Source organism: Mauremys reevesii, linkage group 5, assembly GCF_016161935.1.
Source record: "Mauremys reevesii isolate NIE-2019 linkage group 5, ASM1616193v1, whole genome shotgun sequence".
In the NCBI taxonomy this organism is placed as follows: Eukaryota; Metazoa; Chordata; order Testudines; family Geoemydidae; genus Mauremys; species Mauremys reevesii.
Window position 1 is genome coordinate 6,316,611 of NC_052627.1, and position 24,728 is coordinate 6,341,338.

Sequence of the window (24,728 nt, forward strand, 5' to 3'; positions counted from 1 at the left end):
CAAGCATGTGACTTAGTTTTCCTGCAGGTCTTTCTCTTATGCTTGTCTCTCTCTCATTTAAACAGTGATTGCTTTGATGATTAAATTCTAGGAAAGCCGCTCACTAGCTAAAGCACCCCTTGTGGCCGGGCACACCATCAATATACTCCAAGGACAGAAGGTACCATTGTTTTGATCTTCTAGTCCAGGGGTTGGCAGCCTTTCAGAAGTGCTGTGCCAAATCTTCATTTATTCACTCTAATTTAAGGTTCCACATGCCAGTCACACATTTTAACATTTTTAGAAGGTCTCTGTCTATAATATATAACTAAACTATTGTTGTATGTAAAGTAAAGTAAATAAGGTTTTTAAAATGTTTAAGATGCTTCATTTAAAATTAAATTAAAATGCAGAGCCCCCCGGTGGCCAGGACCCGGGCAGTGTGAGTGCCACTGAAAATCAGCTTGCGTGCTGCCTTCGGCACGTGTGCCATAGGTTGCCTACCCCTGATCTCGTCTGACCTCCTGTATTACACAGGCCAGAGAACTTCTCCAAAATAATTCTTTTGGAAGAACATCCAATCTGGATTTAAAAATTGCCCTAATTACTCTTCCTGTTTAATAAGTTGCACCTTGTTTTCCACTCTGAATTTGTCCAGCTTCAGTGTCCAGCCACTGGATCATGTTAGACCTTTGTCTGCTAGACTGAAGAGCTCATTACTAAATATTTGTTCCACATATAGATATTTAGACTCATCAAGTCACCTCTTAACCTTCTCTTTGTTAAGGTAAATGTTTTTGCAGGGCCTTCTCCACTGCCCCACCAAACACCATTCAGGCCTGCTAGTGCTCCACTTTGTCTTATGACTTGGACCACTGGCCTGGTCACATTCTGTTCTACCCCTTCTGAGTTATCCAAAGTCCAAACTTAATGCAAAGGGGGACACACTCTTCCACCCTTCCTGTCCCAGGCCTTAGAAAACTCTGCCACCATCCCATGCTCTGCAGTATTCTTTCCTGCTCTAATACAGTGGGCTGCTTCCCAGGGCTTTCTCCTTGGAGGCCCAGTGCTCCTCAGACTCCTGCCCTGCAGTCTATCTTCTCGGTGCTTCAGGAATTACCTTCTCTAGTCAAGGCCAATCCCAGGGCACCAACTCCCTCCCTCGGCTCCTCCCATTACATCAGCCTCCCTCTCGTCTCATCTAATTAAGGATGAAACCCAGATGAAACTTCCTTAATTAAGCCTCCAGGTGCCATCGGGGACACTGACTGTGCTCACTGGCTTCCCTTAACCCTCGCCAGTGTGAGGTTCATACACCCCATGCTTCACTAGATAGAAATAATTCCCAAGCAGGCTGTTACAGGCGTACCCAGAAACCTCAGCTGAGACTGGGACTTCATTGGCAGGTATTGTACAAGCACAAAGTAGGAGACCATCTTTGCCCTTCAGAGTTTCCAATCACAATAGACAAGACAGACAAAGGTCACACAGAAGGTCAGAAGCAGAGTCCTAGACTAACTCCTGCCTGCCAGACTGGTACACTGCCTCTCATCATATGCTTTATTAGTTTAAAAGACACTAGTGGGTGGTCTCTAAGCCCAAGGGCTAGGAAAAGATCAGGGCAAATGCAGAGGGAATGGAACATAAATTGTGCCCTAGAGAAATCAGCTGAAAGACCTATGAGATGGAGCTTCTGTGCCAGCTAAACAACTTGTAGAGTTGTAGGACTTGTAGACAAGCGGGACTTGTAGAGGTCAGCCTCGTGGGTTACATACGGAGGGTGAGTGTGGAAGATGGTGGAGATATGAGTGGAAGAAGGGAACAAAAGGGAATCAAAGCTGGCCTCATTGGTGGAGGAAGGTCTATCTTTGAAAATCTTGGCTAGAATCTTTTTTTTGAGGTGAGAGTTTAGCAAAGGAAAGAGGTAGGAGGTGGGATTTTCAAAGGTGTCTTAGGGAGTTAGGCACCCAACTCATTGGAACTCCAAGGAAGTTGGGCACTCAACTTCCATAGGCATCTTCCAGAATCCCAGGCAGAACCTCAACAGGCTGGTTGGGGCTAGCTTTGGATGTGTAAGGGCTGCAGGAATGGAGGAGGGATAATTTTCCCCAGGGGAAAAAGGGGTGTTTTGAAGAGGCTTACTGAAAATACTGCAGGGATGCCTTGTAACAAGTGAACCTAGCAGTAGCCTGGCATGTTGTGTCCTCAGAGGTGGCTCAGTGCCACTGTCCCACACTAACATCATACATGCATTGTGCCACCCCCCGCTCTGACATAGGATAGCTGTTGTGCTTTTCTGAAATGCTGAACAGAACGCGAACCTGAAGAACAAAACACAGCCTGATACTAGTGAGGAATGTGTTACGTGAGAGCTCTCTGAAACTCACAGGTTTCTCAGGGACATGTTTTGCTGGACAACAAAGGTAACTGGAATAGTAGAAGATGAAACTAGGCTTTCTGTTCAAACATATGGCCCTGGTTGGAACTGAAATCTGGTGCTATTGCCTGTCTCAATCGCTAAGATTTAGCAGGTAACATGATCTGCTCACACCACATGTTCTTCAGATGCCTAGAGTTTGACACTTCCACTCCTTGTGCCTTAAATTAAAGCTGCAGTCACCCCATCCCTTTGTAGCTAGAGAGCATCAGAACAAAGCTTTATTCTGAACACTCCTCAATGTATAAGAACCTCTCTCAGCCTAACGGCAGCTACTGGCTACCTGGAGGGAGATTAAAGTGACAGTGCAATAAATGTCTACCCCTTGAACCTGGCTGGTGAGCATGGGCCTGATCCTAAACTAATGGATGGTAAGATTAATCCCCTACATGGGGGAAATCTGTATGGGGCAGAGTTTCTGCAAGAGGAACCTTGCGTGTTTTCACTGGGTCATTCCTACAGCTGGGCCAAGAGCTCATTTGGTTGATTTGCTGGCAGTTCTGAAAAACAAAAAGTATTTGGGGCTCGGTTCAACCACAGAGGGAAATTCCAAAGAAGTCAGTGAATTGAAAAAGTTAACACAACTTGTTTTGGTCGAAAGAATCACTTTGCTTCTGGGCAGTTTTAAAATAAAAGTGAAGGGCTAGACTGCCGGAGGAACCTCAGCCTGGGGCCCAGAAATTAGGGCATTCAGCTGGGCTGCGGAAGTCCTGGCTTCTGTTCTCTTCTCTGCCTGGTGTGGAGAACAGATTTCAACTTGGCTTTCCCTGCTCTCGCGTGAATGACCTAACTACCAGGCTGCAGCGTTAGTCTCCCATTTGCTCACTCTGGCTCACTGACTATTCAAGCAGCTTCAACGGGGGACAGCGAGAGAGCAAGCATCAGTTAAGGATAGCCAATAGGCTGGTGGTTAGGGCATGCTGCTGGGAGGTAGGAGACCCAATTTCAAATCCCTTTTCCCTGCCAGGCAGAGGGGGAATTGAATCTGTGTCTTTTACATCCCAGGTGAGCTCTCCATGAGGCTAAAGATTATAAGAGGCAGTATTCCCTCTTCCTCCAGCCACTTGTGAGGGACCCTAAGTCTTGGCCTTTTTTTCTGGCCAAAATGATTGTGACTTTGTGTCAAATGCACCAATAGTTTCAGGTTGACCCAAACTCCATAAGGGGAGGCATCGCAGGCCAATTGCAGGGGTAAGGATGGATCAAAGTGCGTTAGAACTTCAGAATTTAGCAATGCATCCTTAGCTTTGTTAAATGCAACATCACAGGCTTCAGTCCACTTCCAGGCCTTATTCTGCCCAAGGAGCTCATGAAGTGGTTTTAGCAGTGTGGCTAACTGTGAGATGAACTTCCCATAATAGTTCAGTAGTCCTAGAAATGAGTGCAGCTGGCTTACATTTCGAGGTGGGGGAGCCTCCACAATAGCTTTAACTTTTGCAGGGGCCTTATGAAGACCTGCAGAATCAATGATGTGTCCCAAATATTCAACAGAGGGCTTGAAGAATTCACACTTGTCTTTGCGAACTCGTAGGCCATACTCTTCCAGTCTTTGTAGGTTAGCCTCTAAATTCTTTAAGTGATCCTCTTCATTTCTTCCAGTGACCAGGATATCATCCAGATAGCACTGAACTCCTGACAGCCACACAAGATCTGGTCCATAGCCCTCTGGAACAGGGCGGGAGCCGATGTGATTCCGAAGGGTAGGCGACAGTATCGATAAAGCCCCTTATGAGTCACAATAGTCAACAGCTCTTGGGACTTTTCATTGACGTGCATCTGTAAATATGCTTGACTCAGATCAATCTTACTGAAATTTTGTCCCCCAGCCAGGCCTGCTAAGAGGTCATCGATGCGGGGAAGCGGGTATTGCTCTGCACACAACACTGGGTTGACAGTGACTTTAAAATCACCGCAAATCTGGAGAGAGCCATCTTTCTTCACTATTGGAACGATAGGAGTGGCCCATGAGCTATGAGTAACTGGTATTAGGACTCCATTGGTGACCAGGCGCTCCAGGTCCGCTTTGACTTTCGGCCTGATGGCATATGGCACAGTTCGGGCTTTCAGATATTTTGGTGGACTGTCAGGTTTAATGTTCAATGTCACAGTGATTCCCTTCATAATTCCCAAATCATCTCCAAAAACAGCAGCATGTTTCCTTAGTATAGGGGTTAGACTGGTTTCTTCTTTAGTCATCCAGTGCACTTCTGCCCAGTTCAGTTGAATCTTCCCAAGCCAAGCCCTACCCATTAAGGCTGGGTAGTTACCTCTCACCACAAACAGTGGCAATTTAGCCGCCTGTCCATTGAGCTCCACCTTAACATCAATAGTGCCCAACATGGGCACAGCTTCTCCCGTATACATCTTCAGAACAATTTTTGTTGCCTTAAGTGGAAGACGCTGTAGCTTTTCTTTATACACAGTCTCGGAGACCAGAGAGACGGCTGCACCGGTGTCCACTTCCATGCGTATAGGTTTGCCATCCAACAGCGGGGTTACCCAGTATTCATGTGAGCCCATTGCCAAAGACAAAACATGCAGTGGCACTTCTTCTTGCGATGAGGTGTCACTTTGATCATCCTGGGTCTGCTCTAGGGTATACAGGGTTCCTCTTTTTGTCGGCCAGACCACAGGCCTCTTTTTCTTTTGTTTACAGGCACACTCAATGTGTCCCTTTTTGCCACAGTGTCGCCACACCAGGGCCTTACACCAGCATTCTGATGCCTGGTGACCCGGCTTACCACAGCGGTAACATTCTTGACTCTGCATAGTTTTGTGGGTCAGTTCTTGTGACACTTTTTTGCACCCTAGGGAATGCACCGATGTATTGCGCCTCCCTTGTAGCCAGTTCCATGGATACAGCAATATCAACAGCCTTCTGTAATGTAAGCTGAGCCTCTGTCAGTAGGCGCTTCCGTATAGCTTCACTGTAGAGGCCACACACTTACCTGTCACACAAGGCATCATTTAACATCTCCTTAAATTCACAGTGTTCTGCTAGCTTTTTTAAAATTGCTACAAATTGTACAACTGTTTCATCTTCCTTTTGGTCTCTTTTGTGGAACCTATATCTTTCAGCAATTACCAGTGGTTTTGGGGGAAAATGGGACCCCAGGATTTCCACAATGTCACTGTAAGATTTAGTCGCTGGCTTAACAGGGTGTAGTAAGCTGCGTAGCAGGGAGTAGGTTTTAGCCCCTACAACACTTAAGAATATTGGCACCTTCTTCGCTTCTGTAATGTCATTTGCAATAACAAAAAGCTGAAAACGCTCAGTATACACATGCCACTGCTCTATATTCTCATCAAAAGGTTCCAGTGGCCTGGTCAGAGTAGCCATGATTTTTAGTTTCACTTTCACAGTCAGTGCAAACAAGCAGCTTTTTTGTTTTTTTGTTTTTTCTTTACCTTGACTTCTACTTCCTTCTGTTACTGGAGCAGCACCGGAATCCCATCCTCGTCACCACTTGTTATATCCTTGGGGGCAGCTGGTTTAGGAAGAAATCACTTGAGGCCAGACAGCAGACACCTAACAAAACTACCATTTTATTTACAGACACAGAGCTCACCCAACTGGCCGAAACCGGCTGGGCTATCCCCTAATAATCTAACTCAGTTGCCATAGGAACAAAAACCATGACAACCAAATACACAACACCCTTCCCAGCTGCAGATCCCAATTCCTCACATAGCCCCAGAGGGTCTTCTGCAGGGCCTGGATCAGGAGAACAAGGCAACAAAAGAAACATTCCTCATTTTGTGCCTCAGTTCCCCTGGGGTTTGGAATTGGCCAGGTTTTCAGTCCTTTCCCCTGTCAAAGGAGGATGGGGATCAATGATTTGGCTCAAAGGTGACTAGAGGAAATAGTCCAGTGAACAGAATGGGAGCTGACTGGGTAAATTTCATCAGCTTTGAGAATCGCAACCTGGGGCCTTACTATGTGCACAGGTATAACTCCAATAGAAGTCAATAGGATTTCTGCTTCTGTAAGGAGCTCTGCAGATGAGGGCTGCACACTCTTTGATCAGGGGTTATAAACCAGTGCTCGGTCTCTTGTTACAATCAGAATCTCAAGATTAAAAGGATTTTTCTTTTGGGACTTGACCAGAGAAAGATCATAGGAAATTGTAGGCCATTCTTGCTGCTCTGTGCTCCAGATGCTCGTACTTTATACATGCTCACCTCAGGACAATGTTTTTTTTTATTATGAAATTAAAACCATCTGTCCCTCTCTTCTGGGGAGGGGGAGCTTTTTGTGGCTTAGGGGTAGCTATGGGCCCTTTCAGTGGGAGTTATGACAAGCAAATAACAGGAATCAACCCAAGGAAAAAATACCTATAGAATGGGGGGAAGGGAAACATACAATTGTCCACTCACTGTTAAATCCAATGACTGCAAATAATAAGTGCTGCTTCCCCAGGAGCAGAGGATCCAGGCGTGGGGAGGAAACGATGCTGCACACCGTGGTAATGGGTAATGTGGGTTCTTGCACATTGTTTTCAGGGGGAGAATTTTCCTCTCCTGCTAGGCTGTAGCTGAAAGAGGCTTCAGGTGACGCAGGTAGTTACTGTTTCCCATCTAAATGTCATGCAGTGCATATAAATAACAAGTTGATGCCTCTGTACCTGCAATTCAGTTGATCGCTTTCCTAATTATATGTCATATATCTAGGTGGGCAAAAACATACTAAAATAGCCACTTAATTGGAAACTTGTTATATTTGTGTGACTAGGGTTTCTAATCAGTCTCATGTTTGTTCCAGCACCTTTTTGTTCTGAAGGGGTCCAAAGTGCTTTTAAAACCATGAGCCTGGTTCTCTTCTCTTTACACCAGTGCAAATCAGGAACAACTCCAGTCAGTGGAAAATAGAAAACAGAACCTGTTCATCCAGAACTCAGTTGCAGTGACCCTATGGGTGAAATGCGGTAGCTGTCTTAACAGCATGCGTTTAGGCAATGAAGAGGAATGCCGTCTCCAATTGAAAGTGGAGGGGGAATTTGAGGTAATCACAGTGCAACTATTCCAGCTGGAATTTGGCCAGAAAACAAGGCCTAGCATCCCCGCTCCTGCAAAAGTTGCGACGTGCTCCTTAACAAATGTAAGTGGAAAGGGCCTTGGTTTTACCCCCTTGCAGCACAGTTCCCCTCCCGTCATGCTGGAGCACTTGTTCAGCACTGAGCTTGCGCTACACTTAAATCTGGTTAATGGGGCTAGGTCGGTCTAGCGAGTGTGTGTGTGTGTGAGTGGGGGGGGGGGGAAATACCCCTGACTATGCTGCCCTAACCCCTGTGTAGACACAGCTCTGTTGATGGAAGAACACTCCATTGAATAACAAATTTATTGTAGCATGAGCTTTCGTGATGCATCCGAAGAAGTGAGCTGTAGCTCACGAAAGCTCATGCTACAATAAATTTGTTAGTCTTTAAGGTGCCACAAGTACTCCTGTTCTTTTTGCGGATACAGACTAACGCGGCTGCTACTCTGAAACTCCATTGAATGTAGCTAGCTTTGTTCAAGTAGGTAATGTTCCCAATACCGATGACAAAAACTTGTATCAGTGAAGGCTGTATCTATACTATGGGGTAATGATGGTATAACTATGCTGACATAGCTACACCAGTATAATCTCCATAGTACAGACACAGCCTGACGCTGAGAGAGAGAGAGAGACTGCCACTTCCTCTGGCTGCAGCATGACTTTCTGTAGTATTCTAGGTATACCCCGAGACTAAGACTCACCTTATTTGGCTTGTGAGATCTGACAAAAAGCACAATTCAAGGTGAGAATGTCGAGGTTCTTATGCAAAATGCTTTAAAATGCTTGTACATCAGTAAGCAGAACTAGATCAGCTGCCTTCCTTTATGATCCATGGAAATAAGATTAACAATAAGACACAAATGCAGCCCTCTGCTATCTGTTGCTTCCAACAACTGCAAACAAACATGCAAAACAGGGAAGGATGAACTATCCCAGACGTATGAAAATCATCTTCTAAAGCACCTTTGTTCTTGCTGAAGTGCAGCTTGTACAATGGATTGCTATCCTTTCCAACTGAATAGATGAGGAAAAGAAACTATTAAAAAAAAACCTGCAGGCAGGGAGGGAAGCGAGACAGATCCTGCAGCTGGGATTAATCAAACTAGCCTGCGAATCATTTAGGAAAAAACATTTCCGCAAAGATTTCTACATGTCCATTCATCCATGTTGCTTGCATTGCCTTACAGCTGCTTAGGAATCATCTTCTTACACATACTTTTATTTTCTTGGACAGCCATGCAGTCTGTGCTAGCCTCTAGCACTGGATGATTGCTTACTGGAATAGAGGCAGCTAGGTATGAAAAGAACAAACTGTATGAGCAGCTTTTCCCCCTTGCTTGCTGTTTTTAATAGTTGTCGCCTTTACATTTCGAACTGGGCTTAGGGATCCTCCTTCCCCCGTATTGTCCCATTAAAAAAGGACATGTGGCACGGAGTCACCGGGGGATGCTTGTGTCACGGAGTCACTGGGGGATGCTCTGGAACTGCTCCCCACAAAGCCAGTCAGGACTCTGGGGGAGCCTCCTCTCTCTGAGCAGACTGTCTCCAGGGCAAGAAGCTTCCACAGCTTCGACCTTCCTGGGTCTGACCTCGGAGCATTCAGCATCCCCTTCCACACTGTATGCTTCCTGCAGCGAGTCCATCCAGGCGGGGCTCCTGGGGAAGCCAGAGGGCCCTGCCCCCCAACTCCGCAGTCAGATGTGACTTTCAACCAGCCAGTAAAACAGAAGGTTTATTTGTTGACAGGAACACAACGTAGAACAGAACTTGTTAGCACAGAAATCAGTGACTTCCTGCCAAGTCCATCTTGGGGGAGCGGGGAAGAGAGCCCAGAGCCAGGGCTCTGCCCCCTTCGTGCCCCAAGCCAGCAGAGACTAACTCGCTTCCAGCTGCCTGGCTCCTGCCCTGTCCATTGCTCCTCCTCCGGCCTTTGTCTCGCTTCCCAAGCCAAGAGTCACCTGGTTGCACCCCCCTCCTGGGTCTCAGGTTGCGAAGAGGCGGCCATAGCATCTCTGCAGGCAGTTGGAGCAGCCCCCACAAAAGTCACACATGCTTATTCCCACCACCTAGACATTGGTGCAATACAAAGGGAAACTGAGGCACGCACAGCATTCATGCAAAACAGCAAGACTCACATACAACATAACAAGGGAAAATCTCCACTTCGTCACACCTTGAAAGAAAGCGTCATCCATTTTGAAATGGCTCTTTTGAAATAACTGACCGAGAAGTAGATGGATGCTAAAAGAAGATCTGTTTTTTTTAAAAGGTACACTGGAGATAACAAATTAACAGACTATTCACATAGGGAAGCCAGTAGTGACATAGACTGATGTGCAGAAGAGTTTTGATTTACGTAACTTCTAGGAACACTTGTGATGAAGGGATCCTGTCCCAGCCTTCTCTAAGAACATATTTTTGACCAAAGACTGATGTCTTTCACAATCTAAGGTTGCTGCTGGCTTACACGCTGTGACCTGGCTCTTTGGAGTTAGATAGAACTGGTGCTTGGAAGATCAATACAAGGAAAAGAGACATGATACAAAAGGAAGGATTATTTTACAGCAGAATTCCAAAACTGTTACCAAGTTTTCTCCTCTTAAAATATGCCTGGAGAGAAACTTTTAGCAGTAATCTTTCAAGATGGTATTAACTGCCATTGACTTTATTACACTGAGCCAACATGAGACGTACATATTTTAATCACAATGTTTTAAGAAACTACTCCAAGGCAGTGAAATAATTATTAATCACTTCCTTGCAATTGCAGGGACCTCAGATGCTGGTTCACCTTGGTCCCTTCTATTCTCTGCCGGTGGCACATAATAAATCTAGTTTTGAGTGTGCTGTAATATTTTAGTCTCATTCCAGTTGTTGGGTTTAGTGTGCAGGTGTTGGGTAGTGTGGGTGGCTTTTGCTATACAGGAGGTCAGAGCAGATGCTAGAGTGATTCCCTTGTGGCCCCATCTCTGACTAGTTACTGAATCAAAAGGTGGGACAGTAGAAACACAGATGATCCAGAATCAGGGTATGATATAGTCTTTCACAGCATGACAGACTTGGGTAAGGAAGGACCCTGTGATGTGTACTGCCCCTCAAACCTAGGACCGATTTTATATCCCCTCCTGGCCCAACTAAGGGAGATAAGAGTCATCCTAGGTTGTGCTATAGTTCCTACGGCCCCAAGCAGCCACTTTGGGAACTGCGGCACTCTCCCTAGGAACTGCAAGGCGGTAGGGCAAGACACTGGCGTTACGCTAAGTGAGGATTCACCTTATGCTGAAGGAATTCCTAGTTAGCTGGTTAATCCAGCTTTATGATCCTCTTGGTCCACCAGAGCAGCATGACAGGGCCATAGTAAGGGATAAGAGCTAGTCCTTTGCATTCATACTTTGGAGAGGAATTATTGCAAGCAACTGGGACTGTGAATTGCTCAGAGGTCACTGTTGCGCTGCATGTGTCCTTATTGCCCAGTAAAGATCCATGTTTTGTGTGCAGTGCTCCTGGGGAGGAAGGGTGGTCACTGGCCTAGTTTGCTGAGGAGCTAGGCTGGGACTCAGAAGTCAACAATTCCTTGCTTGACCATAGACTTCTTGTGTGAGCTTGGGCAAGTCGCTTAGGCCAGATCCTCAAACAGATTTGGGTACCTGACTCCCTTTGAAATCAAGAGAAGTTAGGCTCCTTAGTACTTTCCAGGATCTGGGTCTTGTTCAGTCTGTGCCCCAATTGCCCATCTGCAACATGGGGCTAATAGCACTTCCTTTCCTCACAGTGGTGTTTTGAGAATAAGCATGTTAACGACAGAGGTGCTCCGACACCACAGGAATGGAGACCGCAGGGGTGCCCTTGATGACATATCAGCATGGCTCCTTGGCCATCGCTCTGACGTCTAGGTGGGTTCAAGTCTGTGCTTGGGAGGGGCAAACTGGTTTGGCTCAAATGACAATTGACTCCAGCTGTTGTTCAAAACTCAGATTTGAACCTGTTTGGAGGACTGAAAAATGGTGGGTTTTTTACATGCAAGTGTTAACATTTTGAATGCACTTTCAGGTGGCAATTCTCATTACTACTGACCTGCCAAAGTCATGAAGCACCGCACCTCCTGCCTCTCCTAACACAAATATTTGTACTGTTCTTTAAACCTGATAGCAAAACCAAGCAGAGAGCCAGCTCCAACTCACAGCATGTCTCTCTCAGAAGTTCTCTTCTGCATGTCATCACCAGCTGAAACTGGAAAACCTTCCAATTTTCCTTCCCTTCTCTCTTGCTTGGCTTGAGAGGAGACACTGATGGAGGGAGGACTCCAGCCATTGCACAAGGCATTCCAGGCAGTCTCAGCCCCTTTCAGAAGCCAGTGAGCTAGAGCCAGCCCTCTTACTGAACTTGAGGGGCACACCTGTGCCCAGCTCGGGGCCAGGCCTTCCCCAGAGAAAGGTACCCAGAACCAGAGGGGTAGCCGTGTTAGTCTGGTTCTGTAGAAGCAGCAAAGAATCCTGTGGCACCTTATAGACTAACAGACTTTTTGCAGCATGAGCTTTCGTGGGTGAATACCCACTTCTTCAGATGCAAGAGGTGGAAATTTCCAGGGGCAGGTATATATAAGCAAGCAAGAAGCAAGCTAGAGATAACAAGGTTAGATCAATCAGGGAGGATGAGGCCCTGTTCTAGCAGTTGAGGTGTGAAAACCAAGGGAGGAGAAACTGGTTCTGTAGTTGGCAAGCCATTCACAGTCTTTGTTTAATCCTGAGCTGATGGTGTCAAATTTGCAGATGAACTGGAGCTCAGCAGTTTCTCTTTGAAGTCTGGTCCTAAAGATTTTGCTGCAGGATGGCCACCTTAAGATCTGCTATTGTGTGGCCAGGGAGGTTGAAGTGTTCTCCTACAGGTTTTTGTATATTGCCATTCCTAATGTCTGATTTGTGTCCATTTATCCTTTTCCTTAGAGACTGTCCAGTTTGGCCGATGTACATAGCAGAGGGGCATTGCTGGCATATGATGGCATATATTACATTGGTGGACGTGCAGGTGAATGAACCGGTGATGGTGTGGCTGATCTGGTTAGGTCCTGTGATGGTGTTGCTGGTGTAGATATGTGGGCAGAGTTGGCATCGAGGTTTGTTGCATGGATTGGTTCCTGAGCTAGAGTTACTATGGTGCGGTGTGCAGTTGCTGGTGAGAATATGCTTCAGGTTGGCAGGTTGTCTGTGGGCGAGGACTGGCCTGCCACCCAAGGCCTGTGAAAGTGTGGGATCATTGTCCAGGATGGGTTGTAGATCCCTGATGATGCGCTGGAGGGGTTTTAGCTGGGGACTGTATGTGATGGCCAGTGGAGTCCTGTTGGTTTCTTTCTTGGGTTTGTCTTGCAGTAGGAGGCTTCTGGGTACACGTCTGGCTCTGTTGATCTGTTTCTTTATTTCCTCGTGTGGGTACTGTAGTCTTGAGAATGCTTGGTGGAGATTTTCTAGGTGTTGGTCTCTGTCTGCGGGGTTAGAGCAGATATGGTTGTTTACAACCTCGTTATCTCTAGCTTGTTTCTTGCTTGCTTATATATACCTGCCCCTGGAAATTTCCACCACTTGCATCCAAAGAAGTGGGAATTCACCCACGAAAGCTCATGCTGCAAAACGTCTGTTAGTCTATAAGGTGCCACAGGATTCTTTGCTGCGTACCCAGAACATTCCTCTAGGTTGCCTTGGAGATGTGTACTGGTCGGGCTATGACATCACATGCAGCTCCGCACAGTTGAGGGCTTAGATATATTGTTGATGGGAGTTTTTCCTTCCCTCAGAAGCATCAAGGATAGGCCACTCGCAGAGGCCAATCTTGGACTTGATGCAGTCCGGAATCAAATCCGACAGAGCCTGTAGGATACACAAACCAACTGGAACGCCAGGGGAGCGACAGTTATGCCTGATGCCCAGGGCTTGATTCTCAGTTTGCTTAAGCTAGTTTGACACCAGCTGTTTTGCTCCATTGACGTCAGCGGTGCTGCTCCTGATGTAGACCAGGGTAACTAAGAGGAGAATCTGCTTCTCTCTTTGGTGTTAGCTGCATATTCTTCCAGCAGGGACCTGGCCCCACACTCGCCCAACAGTGGCAGCTCCTCTCCCATGTTTCCTGCCGCAAAGCATTGCAGCGCCATTCACTCCCATTTGGCCTGGCTCCCCCTCCATCCCCAGAGAGGATAGCTGAGCCCAGCCCCACGGGACAGGAGCTGCTGCTGCAGGGTGACTGCAAGGCAGGTATGCTCTGCAACACTCCCCATGTGGTCCTCCCCTCCCTTCCAGCCCCAGTATCTCCACCCCAAGTAGATAAAATGAAGACCACAAAATTCCTGGAAAAAAATCAAACAAATTATATATACCCACCCCCTCCATCTTGCTCCATGAAGCAACTAACTCATCTTGTTAGGAGTTTCAACTAAGCAGTTGAATTTAGCTGTTAATAAACATATTTTGTGACTGTTCTAATTGCACTGTAGAGTCTTCACTGGGAGGAGTGGTTGATACGCTGGAGGGTAGGGATAGGATACAGAGGGACCTAGACAAATTAGAGGATTGGGCCAAAAGAAATATGATGAGGTTCAACAAGGACAAGTGCAGAGTCCTGCACTTAGGATGGAAGAATCCCATGCACTGCTACAGACTAGGGACCGAATGGCTGGGCAGCAGTTCTGCAGAAAAGGACCTAGGGGTTACGGTGGACGAAAAGCTGAATATGATTCAACAGTGTGCCCTTGTTGCCAAGAAGGCTAATGGCATTTTGGGTTGTATAAGTAGGGGCATTTCAAGCAGATCGAGGGATGTGATCATTCCCCTCTACTCAGCACTGGTGAGGCCTCATTTGGAGTATTGTGTCCAGTTTTGGGCCCCACACTACAAGAAGGATGTGGATAAATTGGAGATAGTCCAGCGGAGGGCAACACAAATGATTAGGGGGCTGGAGCACATGACTTATGAGGAGAGGCTGAGGGAACTGGGATTGTTTAGCCTGCAGAAGAGAAGAATGAAGGGGGATTTGATAGCTGCTTTCAGCTACCTGAAAGGGGGGTTCCAAAGAGGATGGATCTAGACTGTTCTCAGTGGTAGAAGATGACAGAACAAGGAGTAACCGTCTCAAGTTGCAGAGGGGGAGGTTTAGGTTGGACATTAGGAAAAACTTTTTCACTAGGAGGGTGGTGAAGCACTGGAATGGGTTACCTAGGGAGGTGGTGGAATCTCCTTCCTTAGAGGTTTTTAAGGTCAGGCTTGACAAAGCCCTGGCTGGGATGATTTAGTTGGGTTTGGTCCCGCTTTGAGCAGGCGGTTGGACTAGATGACTTCCTGAGGTCCCTTCCAACCCTGAGATTCTATGATTCTATGATTCTATGATTCAGTAACTTCTACTCCATAGATTGTATAAAATCCTCTATATAAGAAACGTTTCATTTATGTCGGTACGCTACAGCCATATTTGCGCAGAACAAAGTGATCATACATGGCCTAAACCAAGCTGTTATGATTTGGGAAATACGCTCAGTTAATTAAACCAAGGGCAAAAGACATCTGCAAAGCACTTTGGCAAAATCTGTAGGGATTTCCAACCTCCTCCCGCCAAATCTGTAGGCTTCCTAAAGCAGGGATGATGCTTTTCATTTTCTATTCTATTTGCCTTTATTCATATTTTAATGCTAGGTAATACCATACGAGACAAGCAGGATAACTGAAAAATATTCATTGGCTTATTAAAGTGAATTGCCTTAGCTACTGCACAAGTTTAAGAGAAACTTTTATGCAAACTTTACTGTTGGCTCAACTCAAAGCCCATTAAAGTCGATGGAAAGACTCAAATTAACTTGATTGGCTTTGGATCAGGGATGAGAGTAACATTTTGTGTTTGTTTGGTTTTTTTTTTTAAGCTGGCATCCTGATAATCCTTCCTTTTATTCTAATTTTCAAGAGAGAAGCAAACTCCTCATTCATCACCATAACCCAAATGCTATTTTCGTAGTCCGGACGTGTGGGGTGAATTGTAACAGCCCATCCTTTATCCGAGGATTCACAGCCAAGCAGGCTAAAGCGGCACAGTAGCTGGATGTTCTGGTGCAGTGGTTGGTACTGAAAAGGTTAAGAGTGTTGCCCCTTAAATGTTCATAATTAAGATTGAAAATCTTGCAGACCACTCTGGTGGGGGGGAGGTTTTCTTTTCTCTTGGTGTGATTATTTCAGCCTCCCTGCAGACTCAGAAAGTCAGCAATTTACACTACGATAGTTATTTTCACAGCCAGAAAATGTTTTCTTAAGTGAAAGCTTAGAGGCTGTAGAAAACAGGAAATCCCTGGGGAGACCCTAATTTCTTAGAATTTGCAGACTTTTTGCAGCTGCAGATTTTTGTGGTGCCTAGGCATGACCTTTTGAAATATCTGTAAAGCTGCAATAGTCTAATCATAACAATAATTAATAATGCTTTACTTATAGTGTGTAATTTGTTTATATCTTACATCTGGGCTCTCGAAGGACTTTACAGACCTTCATTAATTAACTCTTCCAGCCCCTAGTGAGGTGTGTAAGGGCTATAATGCCAGTTTTACAGATGGTCAAACAGAAGTAAATTGACTCCTGAAATCACCCACTAACTCCACCCTTAACCCTCTCCAGCCTGCTTAGTAACTGGTAGAGAGAGCATTAGGAAAGGACGCCCTAGCCCTATCAATTGTTTCTCTGCTGTCTTAGCAATGTCTCACTTACTGTGTCCCTCAATCAAGAGATGAGTTGAGTTCCTGAAGCCTTTGAAGGGTGTAGCTTACTCTCTCACCTCAGACCTGGTTAGCAACTGTGGCAGGTGGGTCGGAGGGATAGAGCGAAGGCCAACTTGCTCCCGGGGGAAGGTATCTAGAGAAGCAAGGACACACCAGACCCAGATGGAAGATCAAGCAGTGGGTGCAGGACTTCATGTCCCTTTACCACCTGGCTTGGTTAAGTGAGGCACTAGTCTAGCCCTAACGCTCGACTGCCATTGAATTGGGTAAGGGATCGGGCCCTACGAATTACCGTGAGTTTATTGATTCAGACAATCCACTAGATCGTTCTGCGGCCATTTGCTTTATCATTTCTACAGCTGGTCATAACTATTCCTTTGGAATTAGGGATTTAAAAAAAATGAAAAATAGCCTTTTTCTAAAGGAGAATTTGCCACAGAAAATTTGCACTGCCTAGACATGTGGTATGTTTTGATTGAAAAAAGGAAAACCCTGAAAAATGTTCAAAACTCAAGAGCAATGCACCAACAGTTTCTCTGAGACCCCCCACCCTAAAACTCCCATGAAAGAGTTTGAAAAAGCTGAAAAATCTTTTTTTCACAGAATTTGACATAAACTACTTACCACTTTCTAACCACCTGAAAATAACGAACATCTTCATGCATCTATTATTCATTATCGTTTGTATTGCCATAGTGCCAAGAGCCCTAATAGTGAACTAGGACCCTAGTGTGCTAGGTGCTGTACAAACACAGAACAACAAATGGTCTCTGCTCCAAAGAGTTTGCAATCAAAATTTCTAGCCCTAGTCTTGTTTATTATCTTGATCACTGCTGCATATTTCACAATGCTGTAACATTATTGCATTCCTGCCATCAAGAGAGTTCTATAGTTGTCAAGATTCCTTTCAAAATACTGTATTAATTGCTAATATGTTTTTCTTGCCAGCTACAGAATGTCTGTAATCTGCTTCTTACAAATGACTGCTCCCGGGGGCGCGGGGGGAGAATAAATCATATATATTTTTTGGAACCACTGTTGAGTCAATACTTAAAAAATGCATTGGTGGTAATATTGGCTATAATTCTCTTGAGATGGATTAATTATAAACATGTAGCGAGGCAATCAGGAATCTGTTCTTGCTGTGACATTGAACAAAGAATACCAAAGAGAAGGGAAGGGTGGCTTGAATTCAAACTAAGGCATATAGTACTTCCAGAGGCCAGATGGCATACAAAACAGTGTTAAGGCCCCATTGTTGCAACCCGGGAGGGGTGTTGGCTTGAACAAATAAGAAATTAGAGCATTATGCTCCAGGGCCTGCTAGACCATCCCTTTTCCTAATCATGACACACTATAAATGCTGCATCAAAACAAACAATAGCATCACCCAAGCCTAAGGAAGCAATCAGCTAGGGGGAGTGGCTACAATACAGCTTCTTTTGTGATAGTGAGAGGAACAGGAGGCAGAAGTGCCATGGAATTACTGCAGGTCCTTTTAGTTTATTAGTTGCCTGTAGGGGTTGGAGGAGGGGAAGCTGAAAGAACAAGTATATAGAGATTAAGACCCGCATTTTCAGAAGTGGCCACTACTTCTAGCAGAGGCAACACATGGGGGGGGGGGTTATGTGCCCCCCCATCCCCCGATTTCTTGCTTGGCTTGTACTGAGCATGTGCACATGGACTGCGCATGCTCAGTAAAACTGCCAAAGCCGGCTGCCCTCACTCTGTCCCCCTCTCCCCCCCACTATCAGCAGCCACAGGTTGCCTCTGGCTTCTAGGAAATATGTCTACACAGCAAAAACCCCTGTGGCACCAACCTCTCCGAGCTCTCACCTGACTCAGGCTTGTGCTGCAGGGCTACAAGAGCTATGTAGCCATTCTGGCTCAGGCTGGAGCCAGGGCTCTGAAACCTGGCAAGGCAGGGAGAGGGTTGAAATGTGGGTTCCGGCCCAAGCCCGAATGTCTGCACCAAGAGAGCCACAGGAGTCCAAGTCAGTTGACCCAGGGTGAGACTTGCTGCTGCTGGTTTGTGGCTTTTTGCTGTGTAGACATACTCCAAGAGCCTTCATTTCTGGTTGTTTGAAATTTGTTTTTCGCATGGACTTTGGGTCACAAATGGGGGTCACAGAAAGTGACGGGCTACTTCTGGGGAGGTGGATGTAGTTGGTTTTGGGCTAGTGCATGTCATGAATGCAGAAGAGAAGGTGGCCATGTGCACATGCTAACTTCAGTTGGGGGATAACAGAGTTAATGGGCACAATAAGTGGTGTCACGTACGCCTATGGCATGTGATTGGGTAGCTGTGATTACACAGCACATGTTTTTTCTTTGTGTTGTTTTATCTGTCTCTAGCACCTCCTGGACCTCCAGCCTCTTCCACTTCCCCCCGCTTTTTGTCTTTTTCCACTAAAGGTTTTTTTCCCCCCTCCTTAAATCTGTTGTAGTTGAAGGGCTGAATTCTGCTCTGATTTCAATGAAATCATGTGAAGTGCAATTCTACCTGTAAAATGAATACAACTCCTCTTGTTTAGAAAAACATCTTGGCACTTTGTTTTCAGAAAGAAACATGCTGGTGTGACTTTTGTGGCAGAAATTCCACATTTTGGGAGGCTAGAATGCAATATTTATCTGGTGTATTCTAGCTGGCTATTATTTTTTTTTTTTTAATGTCAGCTGCCGCTGTTCAGAGGTTTGGAATATTAGATATAGTCCCAGGTGAACTGAATTAATGGGCAGAGTGCAGGTTTGGTGGCTAAAGGTGCAGGAGACATGCAGCTTATTCTATGGCTCTGCAGTTTATCATGTAATTTCACTCCACACATCTAGCAATATCCCTGAACTCTGTTTGGGGGCATTGATTCATTACTGCCTCTGATGGGGAGAAGTTCAATTAGTGAATCACAAGCATGGATCATGCACAGTGGAAATCAGAGGACTCAGATGGAATCTTGTGGGTTAACCAGCAATTGTTGCTGCAGTGAAAGAGAACAGTTACAGAAGCTGGCTAACCACATCAGAGAGGCATATGCTGAGCTGCCGGGCACCACAGGAGTCTGCCCAGAAGGAGATGTACTCTTTAATATTCAAGATCTGATTAAATCATTGGAAAGATTCCAATATGCAAGCAGCAAAAACTTTCAACTGTGTTGTTTATTAGGAGCAATGAAACTAATGGGGATATCACTTACCCCAATAGACTGCAAGTGATGTTTTGAGAATGCCATTTGGAATTTGAGGAATGAAATTGACTCATTAAGGAGCCTGATCCAAAGCCCATTGAAATCAATGGGAAAAACTCCTATTGAATTCACTGGGCTTTGGATCAGGCCTTAGGTCACTGCAAAAATGGTATTTAGGCAACAACAAATCACAAATGCCTTTTAATATTGAGCTTCTGATAATTTCTGCAATTTCCCTGAGCTGTTTTCTCCACCATTTGGGATGGTTTTGAACAACTCTGAAGACCTTTCGGTTAGAAGACCAGGTGCTCTTTGTATGTCCTCTTTGGTTATTTCTACTGCTTTGTCTTTGCCTGTTTTTTGCTTCTCTCCTTTCCACCTACCCTTTTGCTAAATATAGGTATTTTAAATATGCAGGCGAAAGAAAGGCAGTTAAAAAAGAGGCAACGAATACTGAAATCAAGATACTGCATGTACCTTGCAAGCAATTACAGCATTGCCACTTTTCTCAGGAGATTCAAGCCAAAGCCTTGATCTTGCAAAGACATGTGCATCTTTTCGACTTCACAAAGTAGTCCCATTGATATCATTCTTCTTACTCCTTCTCAGTGTTCCTGTGTTGCTTTCAAGTACATCACTGTCCATTGGAAAAGTCATCTCAGCTGGGGTGGTAAAGAAAAGTTTCTCGTTTCTCCAGTGGATGGTGACTTTAGGTGCATAAGTGATCTCTGAGCTCAGTTCTCCTTCTGAAAATGCTTTACGTCATGGAAGTTCAGGGCTGAAGCTTTGGAAGAAATAAATCTTGCTATTGTTGAATTTGAGCTTTCCAAGATGATAGAATCATAGGGCTGGAAGGGACCTCGCGAGATCATCTAGTCCAGTCCCCTGTACTCATTGCAGGACTAAGTATTATTTAGACCATCCCTGACAGGTGTTTGTCTAACCTGCTCTTAAAAATCTCCAGTGATGGAGATTCCACAACATCCCTAGGCAATTTATTCCAGGGCTTAACCACCCTGACAGTTAGGAAGTTTTTCCTACTAGCCAACCTAAACCTCCCTTGCTGCAATTTAAGACCATTCCTTCTTGTCCTATCCTCAGAGGTTAAGAAAAACAATTTTTCTCCCTCCTTGTAACAACCTTTTACATACTTGAAAACTGTTGTCTCCCCTCTGTCTTCTCTTTTCCAGACTAAACAAACCCAGTTTTTTCAATCTTCCCTCATAATTAAAGTTTTCTAGACCTTTAGTCATTTTTGATGCTCTTCTCTGGATTCTTTCCAGTTTGTCCACATCCTTCCTGAAATGTGGCACCTAGAACGGGACACAATACTCCAGTTGAGGCCTAATCAGTGTGAGAAGAGCGGAAGAAGTACTTCTCATGTCTTGCTTACAACACTCCTGCTAATACATCCCAAAATGATGTTAGCTTTTTTTGCAACAGTGTTACACTGTTGACTAATATTTAGCTTGTGATCCGCTATGACCCCCAGATCTCTTTCTGCAGTCGTCCTTCCTATGCAGTCTCTTCCCATTGTATATGTGTGCAACTGATTGTTCCTTCCTAAGTGGAACACTTTGCATGTGTCGTTATTGAATTTCATCCTACTTACTTCAGACCATTTCTCCAGTTTGTCCAGATCATTTTGAATTTTAATCCTATCCTCCAAAGCACTTGGAACCCCTCCCAGCTTGTTATCATCTGCAAACTTTATAAGTGTTCTCTCTATGCCATTATCTAAATAATGGATGAAGATATTGAACAGAACTGGACCCAGAACCGATCCTTGCAGGACCCCACTTGTTATGTCTTCCAGCATGACTGACAACTACTCCCTGGGAATGGTTTTCCAACCAGTTTTGCACCCAGCTTATAGTAGCTCCATCTAGGTTGCATTTCCCTAGTTTGTTTATGAGAAGGCCATGCGAGACAGTATCAAAAGCTTTATTAAAGTAAAGATATACCACGTCTACCACTTCCCCCTATCCATAAGGCTTGTTACCCTGTCAAAGAAAACAATCAGGCTGGTTTGACATGATTTGTTCTTGACAAATCCATGCTGACTGTTATTTATCACCTTACCTTCTAGATGTTTGCAAATTGATTGCTTAATTATTTGCTCCATTATTTTTCCTGGTACAGAAGTAAAACTGACTGGTCTGTAATTCCCCAGGTTGTCCTTATTTAACCTTTTTATAGATTGGCACTATATTTTCCCTTTTCCAGTGTTCTGGAATTTCTCCAGTCTTCCATGACTTTTCAAAGATAATCGCTAATGGGTCAGATATCTCCTCAGTCAGTTCCTTGAGTATTCTAGGATACATTTCATCAGGCCCTGGTGACTTGGAGACATTTAATTTGTCAAAGTAATTTTTAACTTGTTCTTTCCCAATTTTAGCCTCTTCTGATCCTACCTCATTTTCACTGGTATTCACTAGGTTAGACATCCAATCTCCACCAACCTTCTTGGTGAAAATCGAAAGAAAGAAGTCATCAAGCACCTCTACCATTTCCTCTTGTTATTCCCCTCCTTCATTGAGTAATGGGCCTACCCTGTCCTTGGTCTTCCTGTTGCTTCTAATGTAGTTGTAGAATGTTTTCTTGTTACTCTTTATGTCTTTAGCTAGTTTGATCTTGTTTTATGCCTTGGCCTTTCTAATTTTGTCCCTACAGACTTGTGTTAGTTGTTTATATTCATCCTTGGTAATTTAACCTAGTTTCCACTTTTTGTAGGACTCTTTTTTGAGTTTTAGATCATTGGAGTTCTCCTGGTTAAGCCAAGGTGGTCTCTTCCCATTCTTCCTGTCTTTCCTATGCAGTGGGATAGTTTGCTCTTTTGCCCTTAATAATGTCTCTTTGAAAAATTGCCAACTGTCTTGAAATGTTTTTCCACTTAGACTTACTTCCCATGGGATCTTACCTACCAACTCCCTGAGTTTGCTAAAGTCTGTCTTCCTGAAATCCATTGTCTTTATTTTGCTGTTCTCCCTCCTACCATTCCTTAGAATCATGAACTCTACCATTTCATGATCACTTTCCCCCAAGCTGCCTTCCACTTTCAAATTCTCAACCAGTTCCTCCCTATTTTTCAAAATCAAATCTAGAACAGCCTCTCCCCAGTAGATTTCTCCACCTTCTGAAATAAAAAAAAATGTGTCCAACTATATTCCAAGATAATCTGTGCCCTGCCATGTTATTTTCCCAACAGATGGCTGAGTAGTTGAAGTTCCCCATCACCACCAACTCCTGTGCTTTGGATGATTTTGTTAGTTTTTTTAAAAAAATCCTGATTCACCTCTTCTTCCTGTTTAGGCGGTCTGTAGTAGACCCCTACCATGACATCCTTGTTTTTTACCCTTTTATCCTTACCCAGAGACTTTCAACAAGTCTGTCTCCTATTTCCATCTCAACCTCAGTCCAAGTGTATACATTTTTAATATATAAGGCAATAGCGCCTCCCTTTTTTCCCTGCCTGTCCTCCCTGAGCAAGCTGTACCCTTCTATACCAATATTCCAGTCATGTGTATTATCCCACCAGGTCTCTGCAACGCCAACTATGTCATAGTTGTGTTTATTTACTAGCATTTTGAGTTCTTCCTGCTTATTCCCCATACTTCTCACATTAGTATACGGACATCTGATTCTCTCCCTGTAACAGGGCGGTACTCACCCCTGCGGCGCCTCCTACTGGTTATTCCGGGAATTAGCTCTTCTTCCAGTCCGGAGTGCCCTGTGCAGGCTGGTGATCCACCTGTTTTGCTCTCGGCCCCTTTAACTATAACTGGGTCTCCTCCTCCCAGGGGAGCCCCCATCCTACTATCCCCACTTTGCCTCAGTAGTGGCCACTGACAGTCATGGTCTAGCCCCACACCCTGGGGCAGACTGCAGCATCGGCCCACTCATCACAGGCAAAAAGGGGTTTGGACCTGCTGCTTTACCTACTCCTGGGTTGTCCCTTGCAACCCCCCAGTACCTCTTGCCCTTTCCCAGGAAAGCCTGGAGCTTCCCTAGCTCCTCAGCCCTTCCCCAGCCCTGCTTCACCATAGGTACCTTTTCAACCTCTAAGCAGCCAGGCCCATCTCTCTCTGGAAGCAGAGAGAGACTGACTGCTCCTGGCTTCCCTGCCTTCTTATAAGCCCTGTTCAGTGTGGGGCGTGGCCTCCAGCTGCAGCCACTTCCCCAATCAGCCCAGCCAAAAAGCCCCTTCCCAGGGCTGTTTTAAAGCCCCAAAGGGCAGGAGCGGGTAGCCACCCCGCTACACTCCCCAACCCAGATCTGTCTTCTCTCTCTCCTTTTTCCATGCTACAACAGCCCATGGGTCTATGATGGGTTTTTCTTGTCAAAGACCAGTAATTTGGCCAACATAGAGGTTAGCTGCTCTTGGGTCCAACAGGTGCCCAATGGGGTCATGTTCCACAGAAGCAGAGGAACTAAGGCCCTAGTTCAAATTATAATTCTTAAAAGATTTCCCACTGATGTTTTCAGGTTCTCAGCCTTGACACACTACTTATTCCATAGTGCATCTTCCTCAATGATTTTCTGCATCAATGATTCTGTAATGTGCAGTTCATAGGTGGCAAGGCCTTCCCAGTGGTCTTGAAAAGGGTAGTGAGATCCATGTTGCCAACATCAAGGAGATCCTTATAGTGAAAGGTACTAGATGAGAGCTCTGGACTTTTATTCACTGACTCTGGTGCGGCTTTATCTTGGACACCCGTTGGAACAAATGTGGGGATGGGGTGGGGAGAGCTGGCCCTTTAAGGTTGACCTCCACTGGGTAGCTGGAGCCTAGATTCTAGAGAGTCTAATCTTGGCCCTGACAAAAGCTGCTATATTTTCAGAGAGAAGGCAGCGTTGACTGCCTGACTCTCACTCGTTAACCTTTGGGGATCACTTCCAGACACTACTCCCTGTTGGCAGTTGGGTTGTGAGGTGGTCTCGGCTCTGAGGTGCACACAGTAGATGGTCTTGCATCCGAAGAAGTGGGTATTCACCCACGAAAGCTCATGCTGCAAAACGTCTGTTAGTCTATAAGGTGCCACAGGATTCTTTGTTGCTTTTACAGATCCAGACTAACACGGCTACCCCTCTGATACTTGACAGTAGATGGTGTTGCTCCTGCTGCTTTTCCTGTGGAAAAGGTTTCTAAATATGTTGCTTGTTCTGAAACGATCTCTGATTGCCCACAGCCATCTTGGGGAGGGAGTTAAATGATCTACCACTGGGGGACCTTTACCTACTTGCTTCTAACACTCGAAGAGCTTCTCTAGTGAAGAGTAGAGTCGGAAGCTATATCTACACTACAGCTCATGTCGGCATAACATGTCGCTCAGGGGTGTGAATAAACCACACCCC

The 24,728-nt window shown here is 45.3% G+C and overlaps 1 long non-coding RNA gene across 4 annotated transcripts in view; it reads left to right on the plus strand.

Moving 5' to 3' along the window:
• Positions 1–13,181: 13,181 nt before the first annotated feature.
• The window catches only part of LOC120406695, a 71,153-nt gene continuing 59,606 nt past the window's right edge, over positions 13,182–24,728 (plus strand). For all 4 annotated transcript variants that reach the window (XR_005599488.1, XR_005599486.1, XR_005599487.1 and 1 more), the window contains exons 1-2: positions 13,182–13,463; positions 15,393–15,558. This is a non-coding gene — a long non-coding RNA (uncharacterized LOC120406695). The remainder of the gene's footprint in view (positions 13,464–15,392; positions 15,559–24,728) is intronic.